Source organism: Euprymna scolopes, chromosome 7 (assembly GCF_053919585.1).
Source record: "Euprymna scolopes isolate OS-2025 chromosome 7, ASM5391958v1, whole genome shotgun sequence".
NCBI lineage: Eukaryota > Metazoa > Mollusca > Cephalopoda > Sepiida > Sepiolidae > Euprymna > Euprymna scolopes.
The window spans coordinates 147,545,245-147,570,338 of NC_136488.1; the positions used below are offsets into that span (position 1 = coordinate 147,545,245).

The 25,094-nt window shown below is 35.8% G+C and overlaps 1 protein-coding gene across 3 annotated transcripts in view; it reads right to left on the minus strand.

Moving 5' to 3' along the window:
- The window catches only part of LOC145280041 (cytosolic carboxypeptidase-like protein 5), a 216,394-nt gene that overhangs the window by 178,453 nt on the left and 12,847 nt on the right, over window positions 1-25,094 (minus strand). Inside the window, exon 1 of one of the 3 annotated variants that reach the window (XM_080131709.1) lies at window positions 7,432-7,741. The exons of the other annotated variants lie outside the window; for them this stretch is intronic. The gene's annotated coding sequence lies outside the window, so the exon portion shown is untranslated. Of the gene's footprint in view, window positions 1-7,431; window positions 7,742-25,094 lie in introns of those variants that run through there. 3 annotated transcript variants of the gene reach the window in all.

Genomic DNA, 25,094 nt, shown 5'->3' on the forward strand with positions numbered 1-25,094 from the left:
CGCTGCTCAACTCTCCACAGATGCCTTTTTTGGGATGAAAAAAGAGTAAAAATAAATATAAATATATATATATATATATATATATATATATATATATATATATATTAAGCCAAGTACGTCTTCAGATTATAATCGAATCAAAAATAAACAAAAGTACTAACAGAGATTCAACCAATAAATGTCACGGTGACATGTATTGGACAGATTTCTATAAGTATTTTGTTTATTTTTCGAGGTTTAAACGATTATCGAGACTCAAAAGGTGGCAAAATGATTATAGAGACTCAAAGGTGGCATTCTCATTTTTCACCATTGTAACTTAGCAACTCGGTATTACTTGCTTTTCGAACCGAATAAACGCTTTAAAATAAGTAAAAAGACTAAGAATTTATCCAGCTAGATAGAAGAGTAACTTATCTTACCATTGGTAACATTTACTTATACATTTGTTTTTGAATGTGTTTTCTTTCTGTTGTCTATTGTAAAACATATCTTAGATATTTTTATCTAATATATATATATATATATATATATATATATATATATAAAAGTGACCCTGTCTATCTGTATCTGAGGAATTATCTACCAAATTTCTGTTAATGTTTGGTCTACAGATTTGAAACTTGATATATAAGTGATTTGGACGTGTGGAACAAATTCAATTTGGTTTTTAACAACTGCTAAGGAGTCAAAAGTGAAAAAAATTGGAACTGAGCAAATGTTAGTTGATTTAAAGTGCTCTTACAAATATATACTTATACTTTTTAAAACGTTATTTTAAGTTTTTTATGCGTAAGGAAACAATACAGATGGTAATGAATAAAGCTGGTGAGCGATATGTTCTGGTTTCGATTCCAGTTGATGGCATCAAAGTTTTTTTTTGTTTTGTTTTTGTATTTTTAAATCACAACTATATATTGGGTACAATATAATAATCGATAGAGAATTGGTTAATACTAAATACGAAATCTACATAAATTAAAATATTATGTTTAAACATTTTATGACTGGGCAATGCTTGGCGGCCTGTTAGTAAGTATATAAATGTAAAAGCGTCTGCACTTGGATATAGATGTACTCCTATACCTTACACAAAGTAGAACGATTGTCACCCTAAAGAAAACACTACAGCTTTATTTTAAAACTTTTGAAAAAAATAATTTCAGATAACTTGATTATGTAGTAGAGCTGACATCTATTCAATGTCGTTGCCTCCAGCCTCAATTACCACCTCGATACAGATCTGGAACTGGGAGCATGCCTTTTCCACAAGAGCTGGTGCGAGCTCTGCGAATATTTGGCAGATGGCGGCGATCAAGCTGCTTTTGATGTTGTGAGAGGTCATGTTGGTGATGTTTTTGACGTATAACCAAATAAAGTAGTTCAGAGGGTTCAGGTTGGGGGAAGAGAAGGGCAGTGAGAGAAAGGTACAAAGTCCTAGCACTCCTGAAGCCAAGCCTGGGTTTCTTTGGACTTGTGGGTCGGCGCCGAGTCCTGCTGCCACACCCAGAGTCTGCCAGCAGCCACCTGATTGCACCAGGGGGAATTGCCACACTCTTCAGCACATTCAAGTACTCTTTGGTGTTGACTTTCAAGCTAAATTCGAAGATGTGAGTGCGCGTGATGTGACCCTCACTTGGAACCACACCAAAAACCATAACTTTTGTTTTCCTCACCCTGAGCACGCCCTTAATCATTGAACCATCTGGATTTGCATTTTAAGGTGCTGGAAATGGTCCTGCTGTCATAACTTAGATCGGTATAGAGCATAAGTTGTACAGAGATGAATCTCCGATCTCACTCGTGGAACAGTGTGTCACTTTCAAACATGATAGAAGGTTCCTATCACTTTTGGGATTTGTACACAACTGGCCAACTAGTAGATGATCTGCAACAAAAATAAAAGAAAACCAGTTTTCATCAAACGAAAATGAAATCGTGTCTTTTCTAGGGCGACAATTTTATCGTTCCACTATTTATGTGTGTGTGTGTGTGTGTGTGTGTGTGTGTGTGTGTGTGTGTGTGTGTGTGTGTGTGTGTGTGTTCATCTTCGAATTTATAAATATAATATTAGGTATGTATGTGTTGTAATGTTATTGGATATCTTCTAGCAGGGAGACCCGATGTTGCCCGTGATTGAATGATGATCAACAAATATTTCAGACTCCCATATTTTTATTGTCATCAAAATCAGTGAAATCACCCAATTATTTAATCAGATTAATTGATTGCTTGCTCTAGTTGGGGACCCATCGCAGTGTACTGGGATGAAGCTTCATATGCCTACCCGCAGTGACTTTGTTCACAATATATTATAATCTACATTGTATTGTAGAGAACCTACTGTTGATTTTATAAAATTAATTTGGGTTGTATTAAAGTTTAAAATGCAAAAGTCAAGTATCATTGTTCAATTGTGCTCTAAACAGAAATATTCATGTCAAACGCATCCCTGTCATATCAAAAAAAAAAAAAAAAAAAAAACTACCGTTAATTTTATATACTTGGCCTTACTGCGTGTGCTGTGATAATGACTTGAATTTAAGTTTAAAATAAAAAAAGTCAAATACCATGGCACAATTGTGCTTTAAACAGAAACGTTCACTTCAAACGCACCCCTGTCATATCAAAAAACTTACTGCTGATTTTATATGTTGAACCTTTCGGCTTCTGTGGTAATAAAACTTCTCCACTGCACTTTTGGTGTTAGGCTGTGTAAGGTGTTAACTTTAGTCAAAATCGTCTGTTCTTTCCTTCCAAAATAATCACAATTTGGTACTGACAAGGTTCAACGTTGCTTAACTTAAGTGATCTAATGAGAACCGATGTGTCAACGTGATTTTGCCGTATAGAAAATAAAATACACACATATATATGTGCTGTAAAAGAAAAACTAATCCATAAATACAATCAAAAGAGAAAACCGATTCTACTCATCCTTTCATGAGATAAGATAGCAGAAAAGTCTGCTGAGACCGGCAAGACTTCAAAAAGCCGAATTAATGAACCCAATTAAAACGACTTCAATATTCAATTCATATTGAACGATAAACAAACAAAATTACATCAACTATTTTACAAACTAAAATGGGTAAGATGACACATTTCCGACAGGCATCAAACAACAAAAACCAAATGAGTAGGAAAGTATATTTACTTGCCCCCCCTCCTCCCCTTCACTGCAACAAAGTTAGAAAAAAAAAAGGGAGCACTCTGGCGGGGTCTAAAATTTGCTGTGATTAAACCCATCAACACTTTTGTAGTGCGTCTGGCGATAAACAAACCCTGGGAGGATGGCCTTCTTGAACCGAATAGAACTATTTCACTGACCTGAAATAAAAAAAAAAAAAAAACCTACATCAAATCTGTTGCTAACTGTCGTCAAAAAAATGGTTGCATTATTCTACTGCTCCAGAAGGTATCTCACTCTCAACGCAATCCTCTATGTGCATAAGAATCAGATATATCCTAAAATGGAATATTATTGACACATCTGGGCAGGAGCTGATCCGAGCACCCTATCCTACTTATCAAACCGGCTTCAAAAAAAATAGGTTGGGTCTAAACATTTGAAATTTTATATAAAGGCATTCAGACATACAGCAAGCTTTTTAATCAGTTTTTGAGCGAAACATTTGACCATTGCAGACTCTACCAAACTCCTCTGCCAATTTTGGGTCTAAACACGAGCCAAACTTTTTAATATATATATATGCCAAAAAAAGTTATGAACAGTACATAGGGCCCAGCAAAGCTGGGCTGAACTGCTAGTATTAAAAAAAATAAATAAAAATAAAAAAACAGCAGCAACAACCGACGTCAGTTAAACTACATGACCATTTTCAAAGTTACTTTTATAAAGAGACATGCAACTGAGTGAAGCAGTCAATCACTTAAATAAAAAAAATATTGGAGATTAAAAATAATTAAGTGAGTGACCTCAATAGAAACAATGAAGATATTTCATTTGAAATATTAGTGTATACCTGGTCTCGAAAATTACAGAAACATGCTTCGCCAGTGTTCGCACTAACATTCATATGAAATAACATTTTGAAGGTAGAAGAAACAGAACGTCTCAAACTGGAAACTTTAAAAAAAGAAAACAATCCGTGCATGTGTGGTTCCCTTCTGGTGCTGCATGCGAGATGACATGCACAAAAAAATAGTGAGAGAATGATGAATGTGAGAAGTGTGAAGGGCCAACCTTGCCGTCACATTTTTGCCAATTTTCAGATGCATTTTTGCATGGAGCAAAAGTTATGGGGTAAAAAGTATAATTTTTTGCAATTTGGGGGCATTTGTGACCCCTTTTGAGTTCCTGTGAACGCAGAATCTCAGTGAAAATGGACAAACGGTACAGTTTCACGCCTTAAGACATGTATATGTGAATTCAGCACCGTGGAAAACCACTATATAGACATAAATATCAAGTTTTTGAGTATTATAAAAAAAGGTGTTTTTTTTAAACCCCAAAAGTCCCAGAGGGATGCAAACCAGAATTTTACCAGGGTCATCCATACTGAATTAATATTAAGAACATTGGGCTCCATATTTTGGCCAAGTTTCAGAAAAATCTAATGGATGGATCAAAAGTTATGAGGCAAAACGTGTCATTTTGGGGCATTTTTGACCTCTTGAGCCCCTGGGGATACAACGGGAATTTTTGCTAAAAATTTTTTTACTGTGCACATCTATTTAATGAAATACAGTTTGTGGCAAAATTTCAATATGCAAAAGTATTTAACACATTTACTAATATTTAGTTGTATATACTCTATTGTCTTACAGCCTCCAAACGCTTTCTATAAATGCCTGTTCGTTTTTTACAAACACTTACTGGTAGTTTCAATCATTCTTCTTTGCAAACCTTCTTCAATTCCTCAATATTCTTAGGATCTCTTGCATGCACCCTTAATATCAACATTTTCCACAGATTTTCGATGGAATTTATGTTGAGTGACTATCTAGGCCACTGTAGAACACCAATCCTATTATCCTTAAACCATTTCATAGTTATTTTAACCTTGTGCTTGGGATCATTGTCTTGCTGGAGGATAAAGTCACGGCCCAATCTTAAATCTGCGGCACTCTTGAACAGATGTGTGAACAAAATTTTTTGTGTATTTTGTTGCATTCATTTTCCCTTCTAGGATTTCCATTCCTCCAACCTTTTTTTTTTCTTTTACATGGAAGTCAGCACTTATCAAAACTCGGAAGCCACTCTGGGATAAGGGTTATTACATGTGCAGTAATTAATGGGATAGTATCGTAGTAATAGTATTGGAGATTTGATAAAGTGTCTTCCTTAAGGGGGCGGTTCATTAGGAATTTGTTTATGTTGGACTTGAAGACATCCAAGTCGTAGTCAGGTGGGAAATAGGCGGAAGAGAGTTCCATTAGCATGTACTTCTAAGAAAGAAGCTTTGTTCATGGAATCTATGTTTTGGTTTTGGCACAGATAAAGAGTGAGGAAAATTTTTGACAGAGGTTTCAGCTAGGCGTTGTTTATCGTAAAAGATTGGCGAGGGGGGACCAGAGATTGGAGCTCAGACGAGCACTTGCCATGGAAGTAATGATAAAACAGAGACAGGCTCGCAATGTCTCTTTTGGAGAGAGGTTGCAGGGAAGAGAAAAGGGCACCCCCCACTAAGCCACGAAGTCTATTTTGTTCTCTGTCAAGGCAGGATAGGCTGTTTTTAGCAGCTCCTGCCCAGATGTGGCAGCAGTACTCCATCCTTGGACGTACTTGGCTTTTATATAGATAGAGAATTTCTTCAGCAGTGAGATCTTCTGGAGCGGTAGAAAGATCCTACCATTTTTCCAGCGACCTTGGCAACAGATTTGATGTACGTTGTTCCATTTCAGGTCAGGAGTAAAGGTCAATCCCAGAAGCTTATCAAAACATAGTGCCTCCCCTAGACGAGAGCCATCCATTTCAATTGATGCCAGATGGGGATCAGAGCATTGATGGTGTAAAGATAGGAGCTTGGTTTTAGGTGCATTAAAAATAACCAGCCACCTCTTCCCCCACTGTACCATGCACTCAGGATCAGAGGAGAGAGACTCAGAGAGAATCTTGTCATTTACGGTCTTAGATGTGTTACCATAGATGGTGGTGTCATCAGCATAGATGTCAACGAATGATTTAAGTATGTGTTTAGGGAGGTCATTGATGTAGATCAGGAAGAGAGTTGGGCCTAGGATGGACCACCGAGGGACTTCAGCATTAATACTTTGGTATTATTTGCAGAAAAGCAGCATCAAATCATCAAACTTCCACCTCTAAATTTTACAGTAGAGATAGTATTAAATGGGTTTAATCCTGTGCCCCTTTTTCTACATACAGGGGTGGGCATGTTTCTTCAAAAAAGCTCAATCTTTGTTTCATCCGATCAAATAACTTTGTTCCAGAAGTCATCCGATTTCCATGGGTATTTTTAAACAAATTTCAAACGATTTTTCACGTATTTAGGACTCAACAATCGAGTATTTCTCGGCGATCTAGACTATAGGGCTGTACGATTCAACGATCTCTTGATTTTGTTTTTTGCTTACTTTAATACCTGCTTCTTGCAAATCCTTCTGAATTTCTGAATGAGTCAGAAATGATTCTTTCTTCATGTTACGTGCAATGTAACGAGCAGTAACATCATTTAATTTATGTGGCTGACCATTTCTTAGATTTTTAGTATTAGCACCCGTTGTTTTCCACTTTCGCACGACATCCCCAACTGTACTCGCCACCAAATTTAGTTTTGAAGCTATTTTCTTGGACCCTTTCCATCTTCATGCTTTGCTACGATTTCCTGGTGCATATCATTAGTCAATTCCTTTTTATTTTTAACCATTTTAAAACAGGAATGGGAGAGGCAACCTGCGCAGTGTCTGTCAGCTGTAATCAACTGATCTGTAAAGAGCCGGAACCTTGGGGTGCTTTCTGATTGGTTGAAATATTTTAGCCAGAGTAAATAACTGATTAAGAATTAAATTTCTAATTGGTTAGAAATATTGTAGTAAAATAGCATGAGAGTGACAAAAAAAAAAAAAAAAGAGCGACAAAAAAAGAGAAAAAAAAAAGAGCGACAAAAAGAAGAGAACGAAAAAAAGAGCGACAAAAAAAGGGAGTGACAAAAAAAAGCGACAAAAAAAAAGGGAGCGACAAAATAAAGGGAGCGATAAAAAAAAAGACAAAAAAGAGAGAGACAAAAAAGAAGGACAAAAAAAACAGAAAAGAGAGAAAAAAATAGAACGAAAAATAGAGAGAGAAAAAAGGGAGGAAAAATAGGCAGAAGAGATAGAAAAGAGAAAAAAGAACGAGAAAGGGAAATTGAAAAAAAAAAAAAAAAGAATTAAAAAGTTTAGATTAAAAATGTTTCATTAAGAAAGTAGTTATTAAAATTTATTTAAATTTTAAAAATGAATACTTACCTCACATGATTCCTAATTTATAAATTGCAAACTATTAATGGCTTTGAAGGTAATATTGAAATTCCAATTCTCTGATCGTGTTATTCATTAAAATGACAAAGAGTAGATAAGGAAAAAGTTTGGTTTGCCTGTTTTACGACAACTCAACCCTTTTGGGGTTATTTGATGCTTAAAGCACAATAGCTATTGTATACAAGTCATTGACTGAACACAAGTTGCAATTTTACCCATAGCTGTGGAAAATTGCAGGGTCATACTTTTCTCAACAGTATTAGATAACCACGGTAGATAGCCAATTCCAGTATCCATTAAGAAATATATATTTACTTGAAAATCGATGATGTCATAAAGAATGAACTTTAGTTGCAAAAAGCATGACATCATATAGGATGTGTAGAAATGACACATGTGGTCAAAAGTGAAATTCTACATTAGCATAATTTATCAACTTTATTTCACATCTTACTCAACAAGCAACAGAAAAGGGGTTTAAGAAAATCGTTATTAAATGTTCATATTAAAAGTCCAAACATCAAGATGAGGAAATCCAACACTTGTCCCATTACTGTAATATTGCATCCTTGTACCTGTTTTACAAGTAATGGAATGTGCTCCGCTGAACTAGTAGCATTTGTGCCCCCCCTGACTAACTCAACAAGCAGCAAAATTCCACGCCTTCAATGTTGAGGTCCTTAAATGCCGAAAAGCCACCTCTAATAATTTCTTCCATCAGACCACTAGACTTTGGAATTCCTTTCCTGTTTCTTGTTTCTTCAACTGTACTAAACTGCAGACGTTTAAATGTAATGTGAAAAAATATCTGGCAGCTCAATTTCCCTACAGTCCCCTGTCAGACATGATCCCAAATAATAACCCCTTAAATTCCAAGTGGCAATACGTCTTGTTTGGAGTGAAAAAAGAAACAAAAAGTCTGAATAAGGAAAATCCTATTATAACTGTACATACAAAGGTTGGAGTGTTGAGCAAGTTTGTAAGCTTTGTAGTATTTGGAAGTAAGTCCATAGCCAACCAGGTGTTGTAACATTTAGGAGTGAGTCCATGTGCAGGGCTGTCGCCATCTTTTAGTAGAAATCCAAATGCCAATGATTCCAATTGCTGGAAACTACAGTGGCTCTCGCTTGCGCGCCAAGAAGAAATGTGGTAGCGTCGCAAGTTACAGGGATTTGTTTGGCAAGTTGACTTTTTTCGCTGGTTCTCTGAATGGAAAGCACATATACAACTGGTGATATAGGTTTTATGAACAGCTGTTGGGCTCCTAAGGAGATTGTTGTTTTTTTTGTGTTTTTTTTAATGGTTAAAGTTCAGCATAATCACATTAAAACACCAGTCCCATTAGAGCACCGAAGTTAAATGACATGGAGTTTGATCAATGTCATTTAAAAATTGATGACCATTTGAGAATAACAGGTGCTGTATGTGCTCTCTCGGCATTGTTTCCAGTCGTCCTTGACTGCCTCTTGCCACTGGAATCAAATGTTACTGATTAAGGAGAGGTGTGGTTGGAGATTGTGCAACCCTTGCTTCACAATTATATGTGTAACTACTCAAATGGGGGGTATCCATTGTCTTTTAAGACCGAATGGAGGAGATGATATGTTTAAAGTCAAATATAAGAAACCAATCGAGACGGTAATTTGATCCAATCAGTACGAAACATTTAAGTATATAAATATTAGGTGGTTTAGAGATTACTTCTTTGCAATGGTTCTTGTTATTGCTACTAATTCTAGGACAAGGTTCTCCATGATGAATGAGAGTCAGCAAAAGCTGTGAACGTGTGTATATATACTTTTTTAAGCAGCACTTCCACCCCACTTTCACACAAAGTCCAGCACTGCTTTGGCATGGTAGGGGCAGTGGCAACATGATAGTGCAAGAATTACTTGGCTAACAGGGCTCTGCTTAAAATCTAAAAGGAATCAAGATGAGGATCTGTCATCTGCTCATCACTTTTTCCTCTGCATCCGGCAAGCAAGAACGTGTCTGGCACAGAACCACAGAACTTTCTGGTCAGAGTCTCAAGGGTTTCTTACTAACTCGACCTCACGTTATAATTTAAGGAGAGTAGAAAGTGAATCTTCAGTTTACTTTCGGCTGCCGCATAACTTTCGCTACCCTTATTTTGTCCTTAAGTCCTCACATTCCAGGAGCGATGTTTCTGACAAAGAGGGAAGAATTGTTGTTTTCTGGGAAGAATCTATTCCATCTAACACTTATCATTGGCAAGTTTTAATCTTTGAAAACCATGCGTTAGGTGGTACTCTCTTCTGAGACACTGGTTCTAATCTTGAACTAATCTCATTTTTCACTTTGTAGTATTCTTTGTTTATTCCCAACACAGTGAACTAAATCAAATTTATTCATTGTCACATGAGAGTAAAAAAAAAATCAGCTCAATAATAAATAAATAATAATAAATAAATATAATACATAATGGTTGGAAATAAATCCAATGCAAAATATATCTGATATACATCTCTAAATTTCTACATTTTTAGAAAAAAAATTGAGGGTTCAATTGTTAGTGAAAAAAAAATATTAAAAAAAAATGTTTTTTTTTTTTTTTAATTCTACTTTGGTTGATAATGCGCAAACATTATTAATCTTAGATATTTAAAATACATCTTTCATAAACTTGCTTTCTGGGAAAGTTTTAGAAACCCAGTTCCAGCTGTAACTTTCAAAGCAAACCATTTTCAAACTAAAATCAGATTTTTTTTCCCGGGCAGGAAAATATCTAACCCCCCACCTGGGGGGTTAGATATTTTTATAAGTTTATGTGACTTAAACACAAAATTGAAATTAGCAACTGAATGTTAATTATTATCCTTTTTATACACATTTTTTTATATCCTGTTAAAAATAAACTATTTTGTGTGACTAATCCATGAACCGAACTAGCAAGACTGGCAATGAAACACGAATCTAGGGCTTTAAATAGTCGATGCACACACTAATAATTAACTCTCGCTATAATCACTTTGTTATAGGGCTCAAGAGTGTTACACCTTCTAGTCAGCTGGTAACGTCTGACTCAGCTGGCTTCCAAAATGTACTTTTTTTCTCCCTTACAATCTTTTTCTTTTTTTTTTTTCTTTCACCTGAGACAGACAGACAAGTAAAAAAAAAAAAAAATACAGTTGTCATAGCATGACTAAACGTATGTTTTAGACTTTCCTTGAAAATAGAGGAATTTAATTAAAAAAAAAAAAAAATGGTGATAACATGTAAACAGCTTATTAAAGTTAGCAGTAAAAAAAAGGAAGAAAACAAAAAATAATTCTATTTCCGACTTTCAAATCGAAGATCACTTTCACACATTCATTTAACATAAAATGATCACTTACTTCTGAATTAGAAAGCGTTTTTAAGAACAGTCCTTAAAACGTTAGCGAGTGATCATTACCGCCTGGTCACCTGGAAGGGTGTGATAAATTTATGTTAAATTTAAGTGAAAGTGATCTCACACTCTAAAATATTGTTTTTACTTGTTTTACTTTTTTCTTTTTACTGCCTTCTTTCTTAAGCTGCTTACATATTAATCGTGTAAAAACAGAATTTCATTTTAATGCTAAGGAGAATTAACACAGGCTACAGGACTCTAATAATATCAGCACTTGATTTTAGAATCGATAATCTCATATTCACACTGATTTTCCAGATTAAAAAAAAAAATTATTTGTTTAACAATGTTGTTATTATATCGCATACACCTCCATATTTATATGAATAAATCAGAAATCAGCAGGAGCAGCGACAATGCTAACAATAGCGACGCTAAGACAAAGCCCGTTCGTCGATACAACATAAACGGACACTAAACACACACGACAACATCAAAGCCCATTTTTTTTATGTACACACATCAACCGAATAACTCGCACCTCACTTCAAAAAAGTGAGAAGAAGCCGTACACAAAAGAAAAATCAAAATACAAAACACAAATATCACAGCAAACGCAACTCCGGCAGCATATAAACAGGAATAATTATTTCACAAATCACTTCAACAGTACAACACCTACTAGAACACATTCACAACTTTCTTAGCTTTAAATTGATATAACACATGCATACAAGCACCAAACAGACGACTTCCTACAACACATTAAAACACAAAAACAAACAAATAAAAAGCGAAAACACTGACCAACGATAAAACCCATCTTTTGTCTAGAACTATGCCCGTATCGCGAGTAAAAAATGATAGCTTTTTCGACAAGCGGCCAGATAGGCCCTGCGTGTCAAGCTGTGAACACCACTCCGTCACCAGCCAGCAGTCGTTAATCCCTCGCCAACAACACCCGCTATTAAAATTACTACGCTGCCGCCGCCATCTCACTCGTGATACTGGACAGCAAGCCTTGAAGACTGCCCCTCTTTCGCAGTTACCAGATCACCACAGCTCACCAGCCATCAACCCCTCGCCAGTGACAACACCTAGTAAAATTACTGCGCCACCGCACTGCCACCATGTCCCTCGTGATACTGGACAGCAAGCCTTGAAGACTACTCCACTTCCGCCGCCAGATAACCACAGTCCACCAGACAGTGAAGAGTGTCCTGCCAATAGCAGGAGTCACTGTCACCAACTCGCCACAGCAACACCTGCTTTTAGGATTACTCCTATTCCGCCGTCGCCGCACCCCAGACACCAGAACACATTATCCACATTCCTGTCATCGCCGCCACCGCACACGTATTCCAGACGCCAGAACACATAGGCCACGTTCTTGACATCGCCGGCCCCGCCTCAGCCTGACCTAACACCAGACCATCGCAGAGTCATATTAACACCGGACCAATTCCCGCCGTCGCCGCCAGACACACCAAACAGTTCGTTTCACGATCGTTTTATCCTTAAATAAAAGGTTTAAACTTAACCTTTTCGTTTGTTCCTTTCTTGCTTCCCATACGCTCAGTTTTGTAATATAACAAGGTTTAGAATTCAAAATTAGAATCTGACCATTAATATTATTATGACTCTTAATATGAACACCCCCCCCAACCCCCGAAAATAAATAAATAAAACCCTATTATTTATTCGGAAACTTTCATCACGCATGCAACTATAACTTTAGCAACAATTAAAAAGTGAACAGAAAAAAAGCGTCACAGATTTGCATAAAAAGGAAGTTATGTTTAAACGTAAGTAAAATGGAAATCACTAACATAAGCAGCAAGTAGGATTGACAAATACGAAAATGGTTAGATTATACCAGCTTTTTTTTTTTTTTTAGAAGTCATCACTCTCGCAAACGACCTCGTGTTTGCTTAGCCTGTAAAATGACAGGCTACAAATATAGAAAAGAAAAGACAAGCATAATTTTGCAGGTCGCTCATTGGTGAACGTATGCCATTAATTTGCATATGTACACGATTGGTAGCTGTTAAAAAGGGACGAATTCTAACGCATGAGGATCGAGTTGAATTTTTTGTTGGACAGCTTAGAACGAGAACGAACGGTGGAAGATAATATCGAATACACGAGGATTTATTGCAAGTTGAGGAAAGAAAGGAAAAAAGACTTTTGTGTGTTTTATTGACAAGAGGCTGTTTTGACACCGCCATTTTTTTTTTTTTTTTTTTTGTTCCCTTTCCATTTTATACTTTTAACATTTCAATTTCTTTAACTATTTCTGGTACTAATATGAAGGATATTACTATAAAAAAAAAAAAAAACAACGCGAACCTTGAATCAAATTGTAAAGGATTGGCGATATCGGATATGTGATTCAAGGTACAAGATATATTCATGAAGGAAGATCGATGCCATTTTTGTGACATTCGATCTTGAATCACTCCAAAACAGCGATGAGTGGGCAGAAAGAGAAAATTCACCGACCCGAATTATTATCGACCCGAAGCAGAAAAGATATTAACAAGTCTTTTACAGTGTAAAAAGGCTTGGGGTGAGGGAATGAGGATTCGCCCATGCATAAAATATGAACTCTTACAAACTGTATAAATAGATAAAAAGGTGTCGACCCTAGTAGTGGTCATTATGAGTATACTTCATAGTACACCATTTTGGCATTAAGTACTACGACTGTTATTCTGTTTTGTTCTCAATACAAATACCCTGTTTTAACCTGCATCCCAGTTTTTCTTAGCAACCCCTTTTAGGCCACAACATTCTATTTTGTTATTAAAAATGTAATATATTATTTTGATCATAATTGGTTGTGTTTACTCTTAAACATAATGCAGCGTCAGTGGTGTGTAGAGATCTGGTGAGGCCAGAGACCAACTCCTTGATTTCTTGTCCCAAAAGATTCAAGTACAAGTCCTAGTACTGAGAAATGTTTTGAAAAAAGGTAAATAGTTTGAATATGATTGGATGCCTCTCTTAATTGAATGCCCGGAACCGTTATATCGCCCTTCCTCTTTTTCTTGTAGACCATTAATTTAAAGGGTGGCTCCACACTCCCCAAAGCCCATAAGCTTGGGCCTCACCATCGGATATAGTTTAAGGTCATATTCAGGACCTTCTGTCTAAGAGTGAGAAACTAGTGATAGAGGCATCATGCATCAGCCCAGATGTGGCAACAATACTCCATACATTAGCAAATAGTGGCTTTGTAGCGATACAGGAGACTGTTGGGTTTGAGTAGTTTTTCAGCATGGTGGAGAGCATCTAACAGTTTTTATAAAGAGAAATGAATGCAACGCTAATTTTCTAACAACTTATGACCTAGCACCATTTTTTATCCATACAAAAATCATGAGCGGGAACCTGATAACCTCATTGCTGAGAGACTGTAGTTAGTACCTCCAAGTTAGAAAACAAGGGATCAAAGGGTTGACTGCTGTATCATCAGAAAAGGAAATCAATGATATTTAGGCAGATGTAAAGTCAAAAATTATGAGTAGTTGTATACTCTTCATGGTTTAGAAGAAGCAACAGAATTTAGGCACTTTTTTTTTTTAAAGAAAACAGTAAATAATCAAGTAATGTGGTTAAACCATAAGTAACTCAGTCTCTCTTGCCCCCCACCTTTGACATTTAAGCTACAAGGCGAATTCTTTATTCTTCCAAGAATATGTTCTTTCATTTATATTTTTTACTGTTATTCACCTCACACACGGCATTTTATCACCTAGACATAAGGAGCTACTACTTGGGAAAATATTTACAAGGAAGTTGAAAAGCGAGATGTCTGTTCACATTACATTTAAATTTCAGCATATTACTATAATTAGAGAAACAGAAAACAGGGACAGAATTCCAAGGTTTAGCAGTTCAAGTGAAGAAACTATTAGAGTAGAAAGTTTTCTGGTATCTAAGAATCACTACAATGAAGGAGCGAGATTTTGCTGCTTGTAATGTCAGAAATTATGGCAAGAGGTAGTACCATACTCTTCATGGTTTAGAAGAACCAACAGAACTAAGACATTTTTTAAGATAGTTTAAGAAAACAGTAAATAATCAAGTAATGTTCTTAAACCATAATTAACTGTCACACTCTCCTGCTCTTCCTCCTTTGACATTTAAGCTACAAGACGAACATCTGGAAATTCTTTATTCTTTTAAGAATATATATGTTCTTCTATGAACCTGTTCTTTCATTTTTTTTTTATTGTTATTCACTCCAAACAAGGCATGTTACTATTTGGACACAAGAGGCTACTACTTGAGAAAATGTTTACAAGGGAGTTGAAAATGATTACATAAGGTCATCTTAATGGCTCCCCTATGCCTTAACAGATTTGACTAATGTTAAGCTGGAAAAAATCGTTAACATTTTAGGTAGTGGTATAATAAAACCATTTAAAAATTAGCAGCCAAACATAATCTGTGATTGTGTTACCTTCATGAAGAACAATGGAAGTCTCTTAAAGAAACAACATACTCGTTATTGGAACTCATGAAAAGAGAAAGAAACTAAATTTGGATTTTGTTTTTAAAATTTAACTGGCTTTGCAAATTCACCCCCCCCCCCGATTCAAACATATTAACCCAAACTCAACAGCTGACCTAACAATGCGCCACATTTTCCTATCAGTAGTGAAAATAATCCAAATAATACTAATTATCAAGACTCATCAAAAAAATTTGGAAACTATATAGTTCATTATAATCATAAGGGATATCACTAAACGTAGTAATATTTAACCCGTAGCTGGAAAGAGAAAGGGGTTGAGAGATATAAAATGAAGAAAGAAACTAATTTTGTATTTTGCAAAGTCACATTTTTCTTATTAGTAAGTAACTCTTTTACACAAACTATTCTGACACCATCACGAATAACTAATAATATAGCAATAAGCAGCAGCGCACACACACACACACACACACTATTTTCCTTGCCGATACCATAATTTTTACAGCAGTTTGATTCCCAAACATGTTCTGACGACTTCAACAGAGTTCACTTTTTATAGCTCACAAAGCCTACGGGACACACATGTTGATCAGGCATAAATGTCCTAGTTCCAACATGCTCTTGCTTTCTCTCCAACCAATGCCTAACATACCAGACAAAGTACTGCCACAGTCATAAATTCTTAAAATATCAATGCATTTCGGGACATCAGTTTACTCTATTTATGGTTTTAAAAAGCATAAATAGCAGCAGTGATTGCTTATACAAATACTAAGTCTTATGTACGACATGAAAAGCAATGAGAATCTTAGGAAGATCTCCATCATTCCAGTAATTATAGGAACAATCTGACTCATTAAGAAGAAGTTCAAAAACTACTTAGCGAATATACCCTGTGAACCAAGTGCAAGAGAAATATAAACAATTACACTTGAAGGGATGGTTAAAATCTTTAAAAAAAAAAAAAAGAAAAGAAAAAAAAAGATATCTGTTCGATTGTTACTGTTTAAAATAGCGGATGAATGTCTAGCAAAAACAAAAGAAAATTAATCAGAGCAAGCGAGTGAATAAATCCGTTCTGGAAAAAATTTATTTTCACCATGACTAATGTTTACGTAAAATTTCAAAAATAAGGGGGGGGGGGAACCAAAGTTATCCTGGAAAATTCGTTCAAGCAAAAATTTACTTTCACCATGACTAATGTTTGTGTGGTTATTGAGAAAAGTGAGAACAGATGAACAGGAGGGAATGACTAGGTTCAATCCCTCCTTTGTTATCGGGAACAAAAAAAAATATAAAAAAAATAAATAAATAAAAAAAAAGTATATTTTGTGTTTTAATTAATTTTTTTTTCTTTCATTCACCTTAAAAAAGGCATATTGCAACGGAGGTATAAGGGATAACTGTGATAGCGGTTAGATATATATAGAGGACAGCCTGGGTGAAGTATTAGGCAGTAAGATGTTTGTTCACAGAACAGGAACAAAATTTCACAGACAAATTGTCTGAGGAAAGAACCTATCAGAGGAAGAAAATCTTCCAGCATCTCAGGACCTCTACGGTAAAAAAGGTGGGATTTTAGATCAGTCAGAAGTACTTGTAAAACAAGCATGAGGATGCAACAAATGTAGCGATGTGACAGGGGTTGGAGTTTAGCAGACAATGCGAGACTAGGTTAGAAAAAGAAAGAGGACAATGGTTGGTGCATCAACTGAGATGTGGCAGCAATACATGATGCACAAGCGAACAAATGGATGCACAACAATAGTTTGCGAATTGCTCCAATGGAATTCCTGTGCAACATCTTGTAGAGTGGATGAATAGTTCTCAACACTAAAATTACTTCATCTTCCTTCAAACATGGTTTCCTTTCTTTGACACATAATGGAACTGAACAAATGGTTTAGCAAAAATTGTCTACAAAATCATTATTTGCAATAAATTGACTCCAATCTGTGCTAGCACATAATTTAGACTTGACAGTTGAATAAATCGTGTCTCACGAAATGCTCCAACCTGTTAGTGCTATGTGTAACAGATGCAGGGGTTTTATTATCCATGTACAATAAATTAAAGCATGATAAATGGCTCCTGATTATTCTCTATGTGTGTGACATTTAGGCACGTCATTTGAGCAACCTTGGATTCTTACGTTAAGAACAACCAATTTTAATTTAGACAGACTGGCAAGTTATGCCAAAATATCACACAAGTAGAAAATCAGCAGGAGCCATCTGCCATGTCTTTTTCACGCCTAAATTTGTCATACATAAATATTAAAACCGGCAGGTGTAGCTAATTTCATTTGTAGCACCTGTCAAAATCTGACTGATAAAAAGAGAAAATTGTTGCAGGTATCGAAATAATCTATAAATTCAACTACCTAGGCAACACAATTGATTCCAGTAAGCAAAGTGGCATAATTATGAGACTATGTATGTCTGCCATATGGAGAGACTCCCGGCGGCTGTCGACAATTTTACACAATGCAGGGACCTCATTATGTGACAGCATGTCCGACTGGTTATGGCTGCAAGATGTGGTTGTTGACGAAATGTCAAAATGACACGATCCTGTCTGCAGCACATCAGATGGAGAAAATTGCAGATCTCGTTCACCTCAAACAGACAGGAGAAGTTAAAACTCATTCACGAAATGTCTAAACCTTTAGCATGAAACAAAACAAGAAATGAAAATAAAACAATAACATAATCAATAGCATAGCGTGACGGTAAAGATTGGCAGAAAAAGTCGCCTTTAATACAAATGCATCTGGACACTTATCACAATGGTGTAGCATTTTTCAGTCTCAATATTGCATTATTCAATTTATAGTAAAGGGCCTGGTCAACAGTAGATAGTGTTACAATGGCTTAATTTATCTTCCTTATATATACACATACACACACATTATATATAAGGTCTTATCTATCAATTCAGAAAAGTCCAATAATTAAGAAAAAATGAAATAAATATAAAGCTTTAGAAAAATCCTGCAAGTTCGAGAACTTTGGAGAAAGATTGAGAAGATTCTAGAATGTTCTATTACTGGTTGATGCGCCATATAAAAAAGTTCCCATGCGAGTTAGGGAGTTGTCTTATAGATATATGAACTGAATTACAGCTTAAGCATGATTTGCAAATTATAAATCACTCAGTTGAAAGAATCTATAAAAGCTCAAAATATACAGTATATAAAAAATAAAAAAATTGTCTTGTGGACTCAATGGGTTTAATTACAACTGATTTGTGAATTATAAATAACCCAGTCGAAAGAATCTATTAAAGAATCCAAAATCTATAGAAATCGAAAGATCATATAAACGAACCTCTGGTACCAAAGGCTAGCTACTTTTTTTTTTTTTTTTTTTAAGTGTTTTTCAAGTTGTAGGTTTAAGTAAAAAGTATTTCCGTTTAATATTTTTTATGTAGAAAATTAAATGTTAAATTTAAAAATAATCTCTTTGTTACACATTTAAAAAAACATAATAGCAACAGTCTTACATTTTGGTGGTAAGTATATATATATATATATATATATATATATATATATATTCAGAAAGTGCGAGAGAGAATATATATATATATAATGATTTTCCACAGCCGAACCAATGTCGCAGTCCACAAGAGCAAAGAAAGCCAACAAACCGGAAGTCCAAGACTCGAGTTTCGCCCTCATTTAGGCTCATCAGTTAGACATATCCGCGCTCAGGATTTGAAACCAGAACCTCTTGCATGCTAGGCGAGCACTCTACCAACTGAGCAAACACGCCACACACACACACACACACAAGAAAGTCTATTAACTTACACAGATCAAGCAACCCGTGGCACAGATCCGACAGTGGAAAGAACCTACCTCATATCAAACAAGGGACGAGGTATCAAACCAGCTTTAACCCAACCCAACGTCTCACCAGTAGGAATTTTATATACTCGAAAGGACGATGTCACCACAACAAGCTAACCTTACGAGTAATCAATAGAATGTTCAGAAAGTGTGAGAGAATATATATATATATAATGATTTTCCAGGTGGATATGTCTAACTGATGAGCCCAAATGAGGGCGAAACTAGAGTCTTGGACTTCCAGTTTGTTGGCTTTCTTGGCTCTTGCAGGCTGCGACATTGGTTCGGCTGTGGAAAATCATTACATATATATATATATATATATATATATGTGTACACGTTACAGCACGTAGATGAACAAATTGAAATGCATCACTTTCATCTCAACATTGTCAATTTAGAAACACTCATGTTAATGTTTAGATACTTTTATTTGAATAAAACATTTCAAATATGTTTGCCGGTGTGATAAAACCATGTGGTACTCTGATAGACAATGATCGCTCAGCCCAACATTGTGTGCCATGGTTTTCTTTTGTTTTTTTATCTGCGTTTACTGTTCTGGCTGTGTCAACGTCTTTCACACATTAGCGACTGCTGAGGGGCGTAAACTGGCTCACAAGTATAAAAATAAAATAAAATAAAATAAAAACTCTGACATTTTCTGTTAATATCAGTTGCACTGTGGGTTCGTGTATGACACCATAATGGGAACTACCCTCTAAGTGCTGACGTCCATATCTTACTTTTTTCTGTCAAAGCCGAGTTTGTCAGTTGATATCAGCTCATCTCGATCTCCCAAAGCTCTCCCGATCTGGTCCAAGCCACGATATGCCTTCAATTGAGTGCAACACACAACTGTCATCAACTCTTACTGTTGTAAACTGTCACAACCTCAATCGTCACAAACCCATTATCGCAAAACCCACCAACACGTCTCAAAGCTGTCGTAAAATTCACTAAAAACCGCCCGCACACCAACTCTAAAATATATTGACTAATCAGCTGCTTTTATCTACCCCGGTGAACATCTTCTCCATTGTTTTCTACATCATTGTTCTCAATAAACTTATTTCCCTTAACTTTTGTCATACTTCTTATCCTCTTTCTAACACTTATTTGTTCAAGTCTTAATGTGTGTGTGACACCATCATGGGAAACTACCCTCTAAGTGCTAACGTCCATATCCTAATCTTTTTCTGTCGAAGCAGAGTTTGTCAGTTGATGTCAGTTTATCTTGATCTCTCATAGATCTTCCGACCTGGTCCAAGCATCCATCTGGCTTCCACTGTGTCTAAGAGGACACTGTTCTCTATTCATAATTATCATCAACTGTTGCAAAGCGCTCCTAACCGGCATAAAGACTGCAAAATCCACGATTAGACCTAAACTCTAAAAATATATGGTTCCTTTTGTTCCCTTATCTGCCACACCTTGATTATAACCCCACCTTAGCTCCTTTGTGTATGTTGGTAAACAACTTCCTATGCCTTTCCACCAACCCTATTTCCTATACCTTTGTCCCCCCCCCCCCATGACAAACATATTTCCTCTTTTGTCATATTTCTTTTATTTCCTAATACTTAGAGACAGGAGGGTGGACAACGTCGATAGTATTGCACAAACACGTATTCTACTTATTTTATCTTTGTAGAAATCTATTACCAGCTGAATAGTCCCATTATGTGATACAAGCAGTTGAATATCTGTTTTCAGGCTTTTGCAAACGTCATCAAGATTCCACAACTTTCTCATTTTTAAAAGTTTTATTTCTTGCATTGAAATATCATGAATGTATTGTATTTAAGTTTTCAAATCATGTGACTACAATCCAAGGAGTTTTCTGGGTGTTTTTTTTTTTTGGGGGGGGGGGTTGAAATGAAGATTAAAAGGTGATGTTTAAGATTCCCTGAAACCAAAACTTCCTTTAAATTGTCCACTGCAGAAGTGTTTTAGAAAAAGCAAAAATATATATATATCATTTGGATTCATCAGACTAATGTTCTCATTTTGGTTGCTATTTGCGCAACGTTTCAGTCGATGTATCCTCCAACATTCTTCATATCTTATCAAACTTGGGAATGAAATTTGGACAGAATTTCGAATGGAACCCTTTATTTACTTCACGGGGTAATATGCTCTTGTTCCATCAGCCATGACTGGTAGAGGTCATAAGTAATTTGCAATTGTATTTTTTCAGCTGCCCACACGGAGAATTGAATTTTCAACCTTCAGGAGAAGGTCACTTTTATAATTGATTTTCTCAAGGACTCTAAACACTGTGCCACAGGACCTTGTGAAATAATCACCCTCATCTCAAAAGTTCAGAAGCATAAAGGCAAAATAGGCCCAATCTGTTAAATTCAGAAATATTAGTTCCTATAAGTTTTGGAAAATAATAAATAGAGAATTGAACATATTTAAGACTTTGAATCTCATCAATAAATCAGATGTGATCCTCCTCGCATTTAAATAAAGCTAAACTTTTTTTTCTCCTTTTTAAAATCATAGACACCTACTTCCAGAACCTCCTTTCATGACTAAAAATACTCTAAGCAACATCCATATATTTGTCCAAAATTTTGTCAAATTTATCAAGAACTTTGATACCAACAAGGCAACTGGTTGTAACAAATCATTGATGGTAGAGTTGAATTCCTTTTTTATCCTGTTTAATCCAACACCGATATTTTGGAAAATGTATTGACAATTGATTTTGAATAAACTCGTGTGATTATATCTTGTTAAAAGATGTTTTGAAAATAATTTACCGTTTTCTCTTGATCTCATAAATTTTCCTTGTGAGTGAGTGAGAGAGATGTGGATTATCTCAGCCTACAGGCAACCCACCCAGGTAAGTAAGGTACCAAAATTAAGCTTGTGACCCAGCGGATGTTTTAGTGAGATTTATATCCATGTTTGATGTATGGAAATGCAAAAAAAAAATAACGATTTACTAAACAACGTTTTATTAACTGGATATTTTTACGGTATTCACCGGAAGTTATTATCTCCCTTAGTAAAGTAAAGTAAATAAGAGAGAGAGAGAGAGAGACACGGTTTATCTCAGTCTATCGGCAACCCACCCAGGCAAGTAAGGTACCGAAATGAAGCTTATGACGCAGCGGGTGTTTTAGTGATATTTATATCCGTGTTTGGTGTATGCAAATAAAAATAAAAAAATGCAAAAAAAAAAAACAATAACGATTTACTAAACAACGTTTTATTAACTGGATATTTTTACGGTATTCACCGGAAGTTATTATTTCCCTTAGTAAAGTAAAGTAAATAAGAGAGAGAGAGAGAGAGAGAGAGAGAGAGAGAGAGAGAGAGAGAGAGAGAGACGGTTTATCTCAGTCTATCGGCAACCCACCCAGGCAAGTAAGGTACCGAAATGAAGCTTATGACGCAGCGGGTGTTTTAGTGATATTTATATCCGTGTTTGGTGTATGCAAATAAAAATAAAAAAATGCAAAAAAAAAAAACAATAACGATTTACTAAACAACGTTTTATTAACTGGATATTTTTACGGTATTCACCGGAAGTTATTATCTCCCTTAGTAAAGTAAAGTAAATAAGAGAGAGAGAGAGAGAGAGAGAGAGAGAGAGAGAGAGAGAGAGAGAGAGAGACGGTTTATCTCAGTCTATCGGCAACCCACCCAGGCAAGTAAGGTACCGAAATGAAGCTTATGACGCAGCGGGTGTTTTAGTGATATTTATATCCGTGTTTGGTGTATGCAAATAAAAATAAAAAAATGCAAAAAAAAAAACAATAACGATTTACTAAACAACGTTTTATTAACTGGATATTTTTACGGTATTCACCGGAAGTTATTATCTCCCTTAGTAAAGTAAAGTAAATAAGAGAGAGAGAGAGAGAGAGAGAGAGAGAGAGAGAGAGAGAGACGGTTTATCTCAGTCTATCGGCAACCCACCCAGGCAAGTAAGGTACCGAAATGAAGCTTATGACGCAGCGGGTGTTTTAGTGATATTTATATCCGTGTTTGGTGTATGCAAATAAAAATAAAAAAAATGCAAAAAAAAAAAAACAATAACGATTTACTAAACAACGTTTTATTTACTGGATATTTTTCCGGTACAAGGACTCAAGTTTGTCCAGCTGGGCAAACTTGGGTTCTTGTATAAGAAATGCTGCGATTTCTGGCATATCCATATGCTTTGTAGTATTGCATTAGGTCAATTTTTACGTACTGATAAAGAAAATCTTGTACATATTGGAAATTTTACTAATAAAACTGATTTTCAGAAACGTGTGTACTCAAAAAGAATGTGTTGAGTATTTGTTGCTAAAACTCAAATAAGTTTCAAAAACTTTTCGAAGGGTATCCTATTAATACATGAAAGCTTTCATTGATATAACTTAATTATTGAGCTTATGTTTAACTGCACTACCAACCAAGGGAAGAGTCTATCAGACATGTGTATGCAATGTGATGTATAGAAGTGAAACCTAGCCAGTGATCTCACCATTCTTGCTACAGCCAGGATTGCAAGAAACACCATTTGTTTCAATCTGGATCAATATTTTCTATGACATTTGCTACATCCAGCAGTATCAGCTGTTCCAGGGCGATATGAGCCATTACAGTGTTGATGTAACTCTAGAACAGGTGCATTTCTTCACAATGGAAGAAGGCATGCTTGGCCATTTATACCTCAGCACTGTTATAGTGATGGACAATCAGGAATGTCTACCATATTCACAGTGTACATTATGCTATTAAGGGCTGGTGCATTCTAAACAATTCGCCAGGTTAGATAGAATGTGTTTCAGATACTTAAAAGCTGTAAACCATCTCCATTGAGAGAAAATCTCCCCCTTAGATCATCCATGCCAGCCCTGGAGTAGATCATGGCTTAAAACCACTATTAAATCCATATATAGCATCTTCCTAGACTGATAAAAGTCACTGGATAGGAAAAAATCTTTAGTTTCATTTAATGAAGAACTGTGTTTCTCCTTTTCGTTTACATCAACGCTCGCTCTCCAAACTAGAACTCAGTCTACAGAATGTGGCTTTAACTATGTTCCCACACAGACTTCTTTGTCATGGCTTGGCTTAATACAGTTAATTTTTTGCCCCCTATAACATCCTTGCACCATGCATGCAACTCCCTTACTGCTCCAATGTCTCAAGAGAATGGGACAAAAACAGGTAAATCATCGATAAATACAGAAATCTTGACTCAAGGTCACTACGGTGTGATTTTGAATAGCACCGAACTTACCATTGTTCCTAATCTGTGGATTAGTCAGTCTAATGCTAGGATAGAGTAGAAACAACAGCAGATAAACCTGCAGAATCGATATGGATATCGCACCTGACTGAATACTTTCTGTTTATCTGCAGCACCATTGTAAAGTTTTTGTACAGATAAAGATCCGTTCGTGAAAATTCAGTTCAAATCCAGCATTCTTTGCAACAGTTGCCAATAAGTGATAGTCAACCTAATTGAAGACCTTGGGCTGATCTAAGTTTATCAGTATGGTTTCAACATCTATATAAATCTCACCCGTCTGTTTAAATGTATGTATATTTGTATGTTTCACAAAAAAACTTTCGACAGAGGTGATGGATTTTCACAAGATCAGTATCATTTTGAAGCTCGACCCTTCAGACAACAAATATCGAAAAATTGGCCAAAAAACATTAATTCCTTCACCTTCAACTGGGCACTTTTCTACATGAAGGTGGTCACTTTTTTCGCCAATATTTTCGAAGTCATCGCCTCTTTTCGATTATCTAGCCTTAATTTGCACCTACATCACTTCCGGTTTGACGATGGGTGCAACAGCTAACGTGTCACCTTTTTTTTACCACTTTCTTTTCCTCCTTCACGATATGGGTTCAAGCCTGCCTATCTACTACCATTTTTTTTTTTCATTCGCAATTTTCCCTTTTTTTTTTTTTTTATTTATTTTTTTTTTTTTTCAACCAACACC